General features: G+C 42.1%; 1 protein-coding gene across 3 annotated transcripts in view; it reads right to left on the minus strand.

Annotated features, from left to right (window-relative positions):
* PIK3CA (phosphatidylinositol-4,5-bisphosphate 3-kinase catalytic subunit alpha) overlaps nucleotides 1–4,732 on the minus strand; it is a 103,790-nt gene extending 99,058 nt beyond the window's left edge. Inside the window, exon 1 of one of the 3 annotated variants that reach the window (XM_070072478.1) lies at nucleotides 4,594–4,732. The gene's annotated coding sequence lies outside the window, so the exon portion shown is untranslated. The remainder of the gene's footprint in view (nucleotides 1–4,593) is intronic. The other 2 variants (XM_008266536.4, XM_070072479.1) reach the window with 2 other exon arrangements.
* Nucleotides 4,733–12,863: the final 8,131 nt, after the last annotated feature.

The following is a 12,863-nucleotide window of genomic DNA, read 5'->3' on the forward strand; positions in this document are numbered from 1 at the left end:
TAATTTCAAGGATATATATTTGTAGTGACCAAAATTTTAAATGCATTTGGCAAGAATAAAAACTTATCTGGTTATAAATTATTACATGTTGTAAAGAAGTCTGTCTCCAATATACTTATTCACTCAAGTGCTTATAGTGTATTAGCTACCATGCATGGCAATAAGAATATAATTGTGTATAAGACAGAGTCCCTACCCTCATGGAATTTAGCACTTGTACAGGGCTGGTTTGGGGCCAGCACTGTGGTATAGTGGGCTAAGCCACCATCTGCAGTGCTGGCATCCCATATGGGCACCGATTCCTGTCTTGGCTGCTCCATTTCCAATTCAGCTTCCTGCTAATGCATCTGAGAAAGCAGGGGAAGACGGCCCAAGTACTTGGGCCCCTATACCTATGTGGAAAACCTGGAAGAAGCTCCTGGTTCCTGGTCAGCCCAGCCCTGGCCATTGAGGCCATCTGGGGAGTAAACAAGCTGATGAAGATTACTCTCTTTCTCTTTCTCTCTCTCTCTCTGTCTCTCCCTCTCTCTCTGTAACTCTGCCTTTCAAATAAATAAAAAAATCTTTAAAAAAAAATACCAGTGCAGGATACAGACAAACAAGTAGGCATTCAGTATGATCAATGCTATGATAGTGGGAGTTCAAGATGCTAGGGGAACAGGAAGCAGAGACACCTAACACAGACCAAAGGAGGTGATATGGAACATGAGTAGGAATCAGCTAGTTAAGGAAGAGAAACAGGGTACATAAATATTTCTGTAAGTACAAACAACATTTGCATGGAAAGCCAAGGGGAGGTATGAGAGAAGCAAGCACCAACTCATATTTTTCTTTTCTTTTCTTTTCTTTTTAACGATTATTTATTTGAAAGGCAGAGTTAGAGAGATCAAAAGGTCTTTTAAAGCCAGGACACTACAATCTTGTCTATTAGAATTACCTGGTGATTTTTTTTAAAGATTTATTTATTTATTTGAAAGCGTTACATAGAGAAGGAGAGGCAGAGAGAGAGAGAGAGGGGTCTTCCATCTGCTGGTTCAATCCCCAATTGGCCGCAATGGCCGGAGCTGAGCCAATCCGCAGGCAGGAGTCAGGAGCTTCATCTCGGTCTCTCATGCAGGTGCAGGGGCCCAAGGACTTGGGCCAACTTCCACTGCTTTCCCAGGCCATAGCAGAGTTGGATTGGAAATGGAGTAGCAAACACTCGATCCAGCGCCCATATGGGATACCAGCACTGAGGGCAGTGGCTTCACCTGCTCTGCCACTGCACCGGCCACTCCTGGTTAACTTTAAAAAAAAATCTGTTTGGAGGCCAGCATTGTGGTATAGAAGGTAAAGCCTTGCCTTTGATGCTGGCAACCCATGTGGGCACCACCTCCAGTCCCGGCTTCTCCACTTCAGATCCAGCTCCCTGCTGTGGCACCCGGGAAAGCAGTGGAAGATAGCCTAAGTGTTTGGGCCCTTGCACCTACATGGGAGACCTGGAAGAAGCTCTGGCTCCTGGCTTTGGCCTTGCCCAGCCCTAGCTGTTGCAGCCATTTGGGGAGTGATCCCAGTGTTTGGAAGCCCTGTGTATATGTGTGTATGTCTCTCCTCCCCTATCTGTAACTCTTTAAAATAAATATAAAAAAATCTTTAAAAAATTTATTTGATGGGAGAGAGAGAGAGAGAGAGAATAGCAAGCAAGAGTGCTCCTATCAGCTGGTTCACTCCCCAAATGCCTATAATGCAAGGGTGGACAGGACCAGGCTGAAGCCAGGAGCCAAGAACTGAATCCAGGTCTCCCACATGGGTGGCAGAAAATCATTCACTTGGGCCGTATCACTGCCTCCCAGAGTCTGCCTTAGCAGAAACCTGGAGTCAAGAGCTGGAGCCAGACACTGAACGTAGGCAACAGGGGACATGGAAGCCTTATCCACCAGGCTGAATCCCCAATTTGAAATTAGTTATGCATATTTATTACTACGAATACAGAGAAAGGTGATCTTAACTAATGAATCTTCTCTGGCTCTTAGTTTCATTAGCTTTACTAAAAACCAAAGGTAGCATGACATAGCGAAAGGCATCAGAAAGTGTCAGTTTTGTCAATGAATCTATCCTCCACCACCTCTGGACTTAGAATATCATTCCTAGGGATAACAACATTGTTCGAGCTACAGGACTGTTATATAGCTAAATATACTTAAGAAAACTGCTTAAGTCATGACATTCTAAAGCTTACACTTCTAAGTTATTTTTTAAAATCATTAATACTACCACTGGATGTTTAAGAAACACATTCCATTTAAAGAATCATCCCCACTCCAGAATTCACAATATAAAATAGTAACTTAGAAAATTGATCCTTTTAATGCTATTCTAGCTGCTGAAGAGATCAAATGGGATTAAAGTTAGCTCTCTCCAAATAAACAGATCAACACAGCAAATACCCTTCAAATGCTAATTGCAACTATTTAAAAATCTTTACTCAGTAAAGGGCACTATTAAGGAATAAGCTACACACAAAGTAAACTGTTCCTGGGGAAAAGTTACTAAGATCTACTTCAAGTATCTTTTAAGAGAATACTCATTTTGGATGGGGCCCCCTTTAAGATTTGTTGCCTTTTGTTAAGGGAATACTCATTTGGGATGAAGAGGATCTTGTCCTGACAGGAAGGAACTCTGCCTCCTGAAGGTCTTGTCCCATACAGAATAAGGCAAAGCTAATGCTTTTTCACAGTTTCTCTTTAACATCTTCTCATACCTAACTTGATGAGAATACATGCTTTCAAAGTGATTTTTCAGCTTATGTACGGTATTTGTATTTAATGCCATATCCAATTCACTGAAAATCTAAAAACATTGGTCTGCATTATATATGTTATTTTTGTAATTCTTTAAAACTGAATAAATGTCTTTCAAACTTTATACTCATAGTCAACGATAATTAACCTGATATTACTTTATTTTCTTGTTATTTCAATGATGCTATTACTATTACGACTTGCTATCATTTCTTTCAATCACCTATTTTGTGATTTTAGTGGGAAAATGAACAAGAAATTTTTGAAAAAAGTTATGAATGACATTCAATCTTGTTCCAAAACATGTGATGAGAAAATTTAAAAAACAAAACACCAACACACAAAATACACGGCTGTCTTCAGATAATTTTGGCTGATGACATTGCAGAACTGTTAGTCTGATAATTAAAATTTTCCAGAACATGTGATGTTTAAATGGAGATCTGTACTGTTAACCAGAATCTGATGCTTCAGTTAAAGAAACATTAAAACTTTAATACACAGACAGGTTAACAAATTCTTAGACTGCAGTTGCTTGGAGAACCGAACTAAACTAGCTACACAGTATCCCAAGTATTTTCCAAGTCTTTTCTTACACGAAACGAATTTTGTTTGGTGCAAGCAAAAACCCAGAGAATCAACACTGCCCGCAGTGACTCAAGAATGGCAATAGAAATCACCCGACTTGAGTTACCTGGCATTTACCTACTCATGTCTCCTAGGGGTTCCCCCCCACCCCGTCCTCCCCACCTATCATCCAAAATATCGTTCCGCAAATCCATAGCCTGCATGTGCACAAAGGCTCAGTGCTGGAATGAGGAAGCTTCACCAAGATGCAATCACAACTCGGATCATGAGAGAATATGCAGACTGTTTTCTACAAAGCTCCTTCTTGTTGGGCTCCCCTTACCCTTTATGTAACTGTGTAAACAGCTTCCCAACTGACATCTAAGAAAAGAGCTTTCGATTCCCGAGTCTGGTAACATGGTCGGCCACCATCACCACAATTCCTTCAGCATCCTAAAATAAACCCCTCAAACCGCGGTCAGAACACATTGGCTGAACCGTCTGCTGTTTACATAGCTCGATCCGGGGCGCTACCCTACCTTTCCGAGCCACTTCGGAGCTCTCAAACAGTCATCACATAATAGACTTCGTAAAGACACAAGTCACATGAGATAATGTGTCTAGTTTATGAATGAAGGAACCAAACGTTCGATTGTCTCGGTTAAAAGGAAAAAACAACCTCGAAAAGGAAGGGTGGGAGGGGAGTTCTGGGGTGGGGAGACCGGTTTTCCCTCAATACCCCTGCCGGGCGATTTAAACCCAATAAGAGGCAAAAGCAGGGCCGCCGGGGTGGCGGGGCCGGAGTCCTAGGGTGTGACAGCCCCTCAGGAAGAGCTCGCGGCTCAGTGCTCGGATCCCTCACGCCGCGATGTTCGCCGCTACCCCGCCGCCCGCGGGCCGGGTGGGCGTGCAGGGCGCCGGAGACCGAGCCAGCGCGGCCGGGGCGGCGGCCCTGGGTGCACTTCCTCAGCCTCCGATCGCCCCATCCCCAAAAATGGGAGGAGAAGGAGGAAATGAGGAGTGAGGCGGCGGCCCGAGAGGGAGCGGCAAGCCGTAGCCTCTGCAGCTGGGAGAGGCCAGGGGCAGGCGAAGGAGAGCGAGCGGCGATAGCAGACGAACTCCGCCGCGGGGAGACGACCGGCCGGGAGCCCCCGCCCAACACTGCAGGCGCGCCCGGGAGTCCCCGGCACCCACCCGGTCCCCATCGCCACCGCACCCGCTCCCGGCCAGTCCACGCTCTACTCACGCTCGGGGCTCCTCCAGGATCCGCGGCTCCAACCGCATCGGGTCCCAGCCCCGCGGGCGGCGGCGGCGGCGGCGGCGGCGGCGGCGCCGAGGGAGAGGAGAGCGGGCGGCACGGCCCCCGCCTCCCGGCCCCTCTCCCCCGCCGCTCCGGAGCTGCCCGGCCGGGCCCGAGCCCTGCCTCGCCGGCGGCCCCAGCCCCAGCCCCAGCGGCCGCGGGAGCAGCAGCCCGAGACCTCAGCCGCGGCACCGGAACTGCCGCTTTCTCCTTCTCGCTCCCTCTCCTCGCTAGCCCCCGCCACACGCCCCCGCCCCCGTCTCCTTTCTCTGTCGCCCCTGTTTTTTTTCCTTTTGTTTCCAGAATAAACTTTATTGGTCTTTTTCCGCTCACATCGTGTAAACAAACAACGAACTCTTCCCCACCCCCTCGACTCCCCCCTCCTCGGGCAGAGGAGGGTAAGAGCTGAGGAGGGGCCGAGCCTACAATGCCCCGGAAGCAGATGGGCAAAGGAGCGGAAGTGAAATGGAAGAGAGGAGGCGGGGGAAGTGGGCAAATCGGGTAACAGCTTGCCACTGCGTCTGCGCCTTGCTTTTCCGCCCGGAGTGGGGGTGTTGTTGGGTCTGCTTTTCAGGCGTGTGACTGTTTATTTCTCCGTCTTCTGCAGTACTCTGCGTGTTGTGTCATCCTAGGACAGCGTGCGCGTCGTATATTTGTTTCTACGAGCCGCACGCAAGCTAGGGTAGAGGTGTAGAATGAAATATTGGGAGCAAGTGAGATTCAGTTTTACGCCCATAGAGGAAGCGAGATTAGTTGGGGGGCGAGAGAGAGGGGCGCGGTGGCTAACCGCGGCTGTCAGTGGCTAACCAGCAGTGGTTATGGGTTGTAGAAAGAAGGCCTTTCACGCAGCGTTGCTGCGCGTCTTTCTGCCAGAATCAGTTTGAAGTAGTAGCCCAACCCCAAGGTGGAATGCACTGCCACAGCCCTCTGCAATCCCTTGACTCATTTCGGGAAAACCTTTTGCTGTGTTCCATTTTTGTTTTTGCGACTTGAATCGGCTTGTGGGATTCAGTTCTGAGTGCTGAGAAAACGAACTTTCCTTCACGTGAAGCCAGTTTTTACAGAAGAGACTACAGAGGAGCAATGTTGGCTGTAGATGAGATCCAAGCTGGTGTCTTGGTGCTTCGTACCCCGGTCCCCTTAGGGTACAGCCCTGGGGATCTGTGACTTTGGAGATTCTCAGTACGGTAGAGGATCCGGCGCTCTGCGTTTTCTCCCCCTAGTGGTTTATCATTGTATTGAAAGAGCGTAGGAGCAGTGTGAGGTTAGTTTCCCACTGAATCTTTTAAGGAAAAGAAAACTTAGACTTGAACCACGCTAGAGATAGTACAGTCCAGTTTAACACCTAGAGCATAAACCTGCCCAGTACCAGTCCTCTCGAACGGCAGGTGTATAACTCAATCTTGAATCTGTTCCTCCTTGTGGTCATAGTTTCACTTGACTGAATTTCCATTTTTCTCTTCCACGTCAGCTCTAGTTTTCATCTCACATTTCAGAATATTTTTGCTCCTAAATATTTTTCTTGATTTTCAGCAGTTTCAAAACATCATGTTCATCCAGAGCAAGGAATAATAATTTTTAAAAAGCACATTCAATTTCTAGTTAGAGTAAACCTAAGGCATTCTTCCCAAATTGTGTTTTCAAGTACAGTGTTCTGTGAAATATTAATAAATAGTTCTTGGTGGAAAAATTATGCTAAGAATAAAATGTTTAAATAAGTGAGAATTATATGATACGAATTTTGTAATAATTTGACCGTGTCAATCTCGTGTCATAGCAGGAAATGCCATACCTGGTACTTGACTGCATGACACTCTTGTTGGTTGCCAGAGTACCATTTAATATTTAATTCACAATTGATTCCTTTAGCTTATTTGGTAGCTGCTCATCTTACATATCTTACCTTGCTTTCAAAGTATTTGCAGTATTATTCAGTGTTTAAAGTATGTGAGCCATCCGACAAAACTCATTGCTCAGTGACTAATGATTGAAAGATGAATGTTTTAAAGGAAAAAGATATAGTGATTGTGACACTGTAAATCAAACAAAAAAAATGGAATGCTTCAGAATTAAACAATTGCATCCCAAGAGTCCTAAACTTATGAAGCGAAATGTCCAAGTTGAAGTTATTGTTCTGTTCAATACACTGAAATTATGAGAATAGTTATTTGCCTTAGGGATTTATTTCCATTAAAAATAAAGGTAACAGAGACTCAAATGTGCATGATGTGCCAAAATACAGTCTCTAATAGCACTTAAGTTATTACTAAGCTTTGAAATCATTTGTAAGGAGAATCCAGAGAAAAAGAAGTGAACTACTATATAGCATTTATTAGTTCTATTGTCATCAGAAAACATGCTCTTATATTTTTAGTTCTTTTCAACTTCTCTAGAATATCTTGGTGAATGTTGCATGTGCACTACCTACAAAAGAATATTTCATGAGTTGTCCTTGTATGAAATGCCATATAAATGTCAATTATATCAAGTTGGTTGATAATGTGAGGTCTTCTATGTCATTTCTGATTTTCTCTATTAGTTCTGTCCTTTGGTAAGAGAGAGGCATTAATGTCTTCAAATATAATTGTGAATTTTTCTATTCTTTGATTTCTAGGTGGTTTTGCTTCATATATTTTTAACTTTGTTGTCTGATGCATACACATTTAGAATTAAGTGTTTTATGACTTGATTATTTTATTGTTATGTACCATCTCTCTTTATCCCTGGTAAAATCCTTTTTTTTTTTTTTTGATTTATGTATGTATTTGAAAGGCAGAGTGTGTGGTGGAGGAGAGACTGAGAGAAGGAGAGAGATCTTCCATCTGCTGGTTCACTCCCCAAATGGCCACCAAGGCCAGAGCCAGGCTGGTCTGAAGCCAGGAGCCAGGAACTTCTTGCAGGTCTCCCATGTGGGTGCAGGGGCCCAAATATTTGGGCCATCCTCCACTGCTTTCCCAGACACATTAGGGAGCTGGGTTGGAAGTGGAGCAACTGGGACTTGTACCAGAACCCATATGGGATGCCAGTGTCATAGGCACCAGCTTTAGCCACTATACCACAATTGCCAGCCCCAAAATCCTTACTCTGAAATCTCCTTTGTCTGTTACAAATGTAGCCACTCCAGCTTTCTTTTGCTTCATCTTTGCATAATATACCTTTACTATTTTTTTTTTTTTGCTTAACTTTGTTGCTATATTTAAAGTGGGTTACTTGTAGGCAACACATGTGTCGTCTTTTTTTTTTTTTTTTTTTTTTTTTATTGTGGCATAGCTGGCAAAGCTGCCACCTGTGACACTAGCATCCCATATGGGTTCTGGTTCAAGTCCTGGCTGCTTCACTTCCAATCCAGCTCCCTGCTAATGTGCCTGGGAAAGCAGCAGACGATGGCCCAAGTACCTGGAGCCCTGCCACTCATGTGGCAGACTTGGAAGTAGCTCCTGGCTCCTGCCTTTGGCCTGGACCAGAGCTGACCATTGTGATCATCTGGGGAATGAAACAGTGGATAGAAGATCTCTCTCTCTCTCTCTCTCTCTCTCTGTAACTCTTATTTTCAAAATAAAAAAAGAAATACTTTTTAAAAAAGTAAAAAGTAAAAAAGAATTTCAATCTGGCAATCTCTTCTTAGTTTCTGTGTTTATATAATTTATATTTAATTGATATAGTTGGGGTTAGTCTTATCATTTTATTTTCTGTTTCTCCTCTATGCTTTTGTTTTTATGGTCCTACTTTGCTGTCCTCTTTTGAATTATTTGAACATATTTTAAATATTCCATTTTAATTAAGATATTGTCTTTTTGGATATATTCTTATCTATTTTTTTATAGTTGCTCTGTTGGTAACTTTATACATCTAAACTTTCGTAAGCTTCGTGTTAATATTATACCACTGCAAGTAAAATGTGAAAAGAAAACTTTCACGAATATTTTACTGCTTTCTCTTACCAACCAACTTCTGGCCATTATGTCAGAGTGGGTATAAGTATTGCATTTGCTTTCAGCAGTCATATGGAACTTAAGAGGAAAAAAGTCTTTTATATTTGCTTATCTAATTTCCACTTTTCTTTCCTAAAAATTCATGTTTCCTACTAGTATGATTACTCTTGTAACTTCCTTCACTTGAGAATATTTGAATTTTGCCTTTATTGCTGATGGATATTTTAGCTGATTATAGAATTCTGAGTTAATAGTTTTTCATTTCCCCCCAGTACTTTAAGGATGTTGTCACTGTCTTCCTGCCCCATCTGTGATCATTCAGATATTTTCTCACTGAATGTAACTTGTCATTTTTCTCTGGATTATTTCAGAATATAAAATTTTGGGTTTTTAATGGTTTCCTTATGATATATCTAGGTGTTGTTTTCTTTGACTTTTCTATGTGGTTTTTTATTTTTCTTGATTTGTAAATATATGTATTTTATGTGGCTGGCATTGTGGCATAGCAGGTAAAGCTGCTGTCTGTGACACCGGCATCCCATTTGGGCTCTGGTTCAATTCCCATTTGCTCCACTTCCAATCCAGCTCCATGTTAATGGTCTCTGAAAAGCAGCAGAAGATGGCCAAGTGCTTGGGCTCCTGCACCCACATGGGAGACCCTGGTCTAGCTGCATTTGGGGAATGAACCAGTGGATGGAAGATCTCTCAATCTCTCTCTCTCTCTTTCTCTTTCTCTTTCTGTGTGTGTGTGTGTGTGTGTGTAATTCTGACTTTCAAATAAATAAATAAATCCTTAAAAATAAATTTATATGTGTATTTCATTTCACTAAATTCGAGAAGGTCTCAGGAATATTTTTTCAAATATTGTCTGCTCTAATTTCTTTGTCCTTTTCTGAGAATCTAACCATGAGAGTGTAAAATCTTTTGATATTGTCCTACATGTTTCCAAGGCTCTGTTCAGTTTTTTCCCCCAATCTTTTTCTCCCCTCTCTCATGTTCCTTCTGTTTATCTCTACAGAATATTTTCTGTTAATCTATCTTGCAGTTCACTTATTTTTGTTTCTCTTATATCCATTCTATTCTTTTTTCTTCAAAGATTGATTATTTTAAAGACACAGTGATGAGAAGATGGGGAGAGAAGGAGGGAGGGAGATTTTCTATCCCATGGTTTATTCCTCAAATGGATGCAGCAACCAGATCTGGACCAGGCTGAAGCTAGGAGCCAAACTCCATTCTGGTCTCCAACATGGGTAGAAGGGACCCAAGTACTTGGGCCATCATCTGCCGCTTCCCAGGTGCATTTTGGGAAGTTGGACTGAAAGAGGAATAGCTAGGACTCAAACATACACTCCAACATGGGGTGCCAATGCTGCAAGCAGTGGTGTAATACATTTTGCCAGCCCCTCCATTCTGTTCTTGAGGCCATCAAGGGATTTTTAGAATTTTAGATACTGTGTTTTTCAATTGTTAATTGGCTAATTGGCTCTTTAAAAAATAGTTTCTATTTCTCTGCTGAGAAAATGTATCTTTCCATTCATTTGAAGTGTGTTAGTTTTTAACTTCAGGGCACAGTTAGTAGTTACTTTAAAGTTTTTCTTTGATAACTTTAGCATTTAGGACATCTCAATATTGAAACCTGTTAGTTGTATTTTCTCTTGAAAATTGGGTGCATTTTCCTGTTTATATGTCAATTAATTTTTGGTTGCATACTGGGAAATTTGAATGTTACCTTGGCTTGATTCTAGTTCTATTATCCTCTGGATAAGGTTAATTTTTGATTGTTGTTTTAGTAGGAAATCAACATGATTAGGTACAGTGTTGCTTTCTGTGGAAAATGGTTGCAATCTTAGTTTAGTTTCCAGGGACTTTACTATGCTGCTTTGAGCCTACCCTGTATAAGTGCTCTTCAAGGATGAACCTGAGACTTTAGCTGTAATTTAAATTTTAGCTCAGATTTCAAAATCATTGCTATGCTTTGTTTGATCTATTCAACATATACATAGCTCAGGAGTGAACCCAAGATTCATGTAGCTTCATATACATAATTAAAGGATCCTTTTTCTAGCACTTTCTCCTTTCTGGAAATTCCCCCATACTTTTGTCCTTCAGAGCCCTCTTTTCCTGATCCCCCTGGCCAGAAAAATGGGTTTTTAGCTTTAGCCATCCAGGCTGCTACTTGCTGCACAGTTGTGTGATGAGGGCCTTTCCATGCAGGGGCAAAACCATTAGATTAAAGGTCAAACAACAACTTGGGAAACTTATCTTATTGTAGACCATACTTCCAAATTTTTGATCACCTACCATGTTTCACTCACTTTTGTGTACTTTTCAGATAGTTGCTGTTTTATTTTATCTGGAGATTTAAAAGGAGATTTAGGTTATAGTTGGCTTATACTACCATGTTGGAAATAGAACTCTGAAATTACTCTATACATATTTGTTATTAGGGTTTGTTTATATGTCATGACACTACAATGGAGTTCTGTGAAAGCAGTGGCTTTTTCAAAGTACTTAGATGTGAGATTTATAGCAGAAATTCAATATTTGTTGAATGAATAAACTTTTATATCAGTTTTATATGTGAATATCAAATTTAATGGGCAACATATTGATAATGTGCTGATTTGTGACAAAGGGAACAAGCCTATATTAGAGATGGAAGTGTAGGGCCAGAAGTTACCTATATTCCTGTGTTACAGAGATGAGCACTAGCACTGAAAGAAAAGAATAAACCTGTACCTCTCAACCATCAAGAACACATCATCTCTTTATGACTAAATAATATGCAGTTTGGAGCGAGGAAATGAATTTCTGCAAATAGTTTTCTTTAAAGTATGGAGTAAACTAACATCCACAAGTAAAATTTGTGTGAATTTATTTGAGATACTTTATGAAGTAATCATCTTCAGGAATTCCTAGTTTCTAACTATCTGGCTTACAAGTGCCTCTTATCTCCTGAGATTTTATACTTTGCAGATATTTTTATAAAGTTAAGTGGGTAGAAACAGCTCTTAAGGGAAGCATAACCAGTTTTACTGCATTTTTTAAAAATATATTACTCAGAAAACAAATTTTTTACTTTAATCACAGTAGAGAACAGTTTTCTTAAGCTAAAATAGTTATGTTTAAAATTAATTCTGTAGTTGCCAAAGATAGTTGCAATACCATTGTAGAGGAAAGGATTTGCCTACTATTCTGTTTAATATTTCTATCCAGAAACAACAAAAATATTTGTTTGCTCCTCCCTACCAGTTAGATTAGTTGTGTTAGAAGAATAGGATCATGGGGTTCTGAAAGAAGGGAGACTTCAATGTCAAGTAGAACAGTTTTGTGAAGACATTTTATTCATTTGAAAGGCAGAGCGACAGAGAAAGACACAGAGAGATCTTCTAGCTGCTGCTTCACTCCCCAAATGCCCTTGATAGCTGGGGCTGAGCCAGGCTGAAGCCAGGAACTTGGAACTCCATCCGGGTCTCCCACATGGTTGGCTGGGACCCACACACTTGGGCCATCTTCCCCTGCCCTCCCAGGGGCATTATTAGGGAGCTGTGTCAGAATTGGAACAGCTGGAATTCAAACCAAAACTTCAAAATTTATCTTAGTTATTTTTGCATACCTTAATTCAGAAATACTTGAGTATCTGAAAATGTGTACTACATTTTCTCCTTTCCTCTGTTTCTCATTTTCATGAAGATTCTGGGAGGCAATGATGATGGCTCAAATAATTTGGTTCCTGTCACTTACATGGAAAACCTGAATTGAGTTCCTGGCTGCTAACTTCAGCCTGGCCCAGCCCCAGCCTCAGCCCTAGCCTCTGCCCTAACCATTAAGGGCATCTGAGGCGTGAGCAGCAGATGAGATTTATCTCTGATCTCTGTCTCTCTGCCTGCCTTCCTATCTCTATCTCTATCTCTATCTCTATCTCTATCTCTATCTCTATCTCTATCTCTTTCTTTCAAGATTTATTTCTTTGAAAGAATTACAAGAGAGAGAAGGAGAGGCAGAGAGATAGAGAGAGGTTTTCCATCCACTGGTTCACTCCGCGATTGGCCACAGTGACCAGAGCTGGGCCAATCCAAAGCCAGCAGCCAGGAGCTTCTTCTGGGTCTCCCATGTGGGTTCAGGGACCCGAGGACTTGGTCTATCATCTACTGCCTTCCCAGGCCATAGCAGAGAGGAAATGGAGCAAGTGGGACTTGTCCCTCTGTCCATACGGGGTGCCAGCACTGCAGGTGGCAGCTTTATCTGCTACACCACAATGCCAGCCCCTCTCACTGCCTTTCA

Source organism: Oryctolagus cuniculus, chromosome 4 (genome assembly GCF_964237555.1).
Source record: "Oryctolagus cuniculus chromosome 4, mOryCun1.1, whole genome shotgun sequence".
In the NCBI taxonomy this organism is placed as follows: Eukaryota; Metazoa; Chordata; class Mammalia; order Lagomorpha; family Leporidae; genus Oryctolagus; species Oryctolagus cuniculus.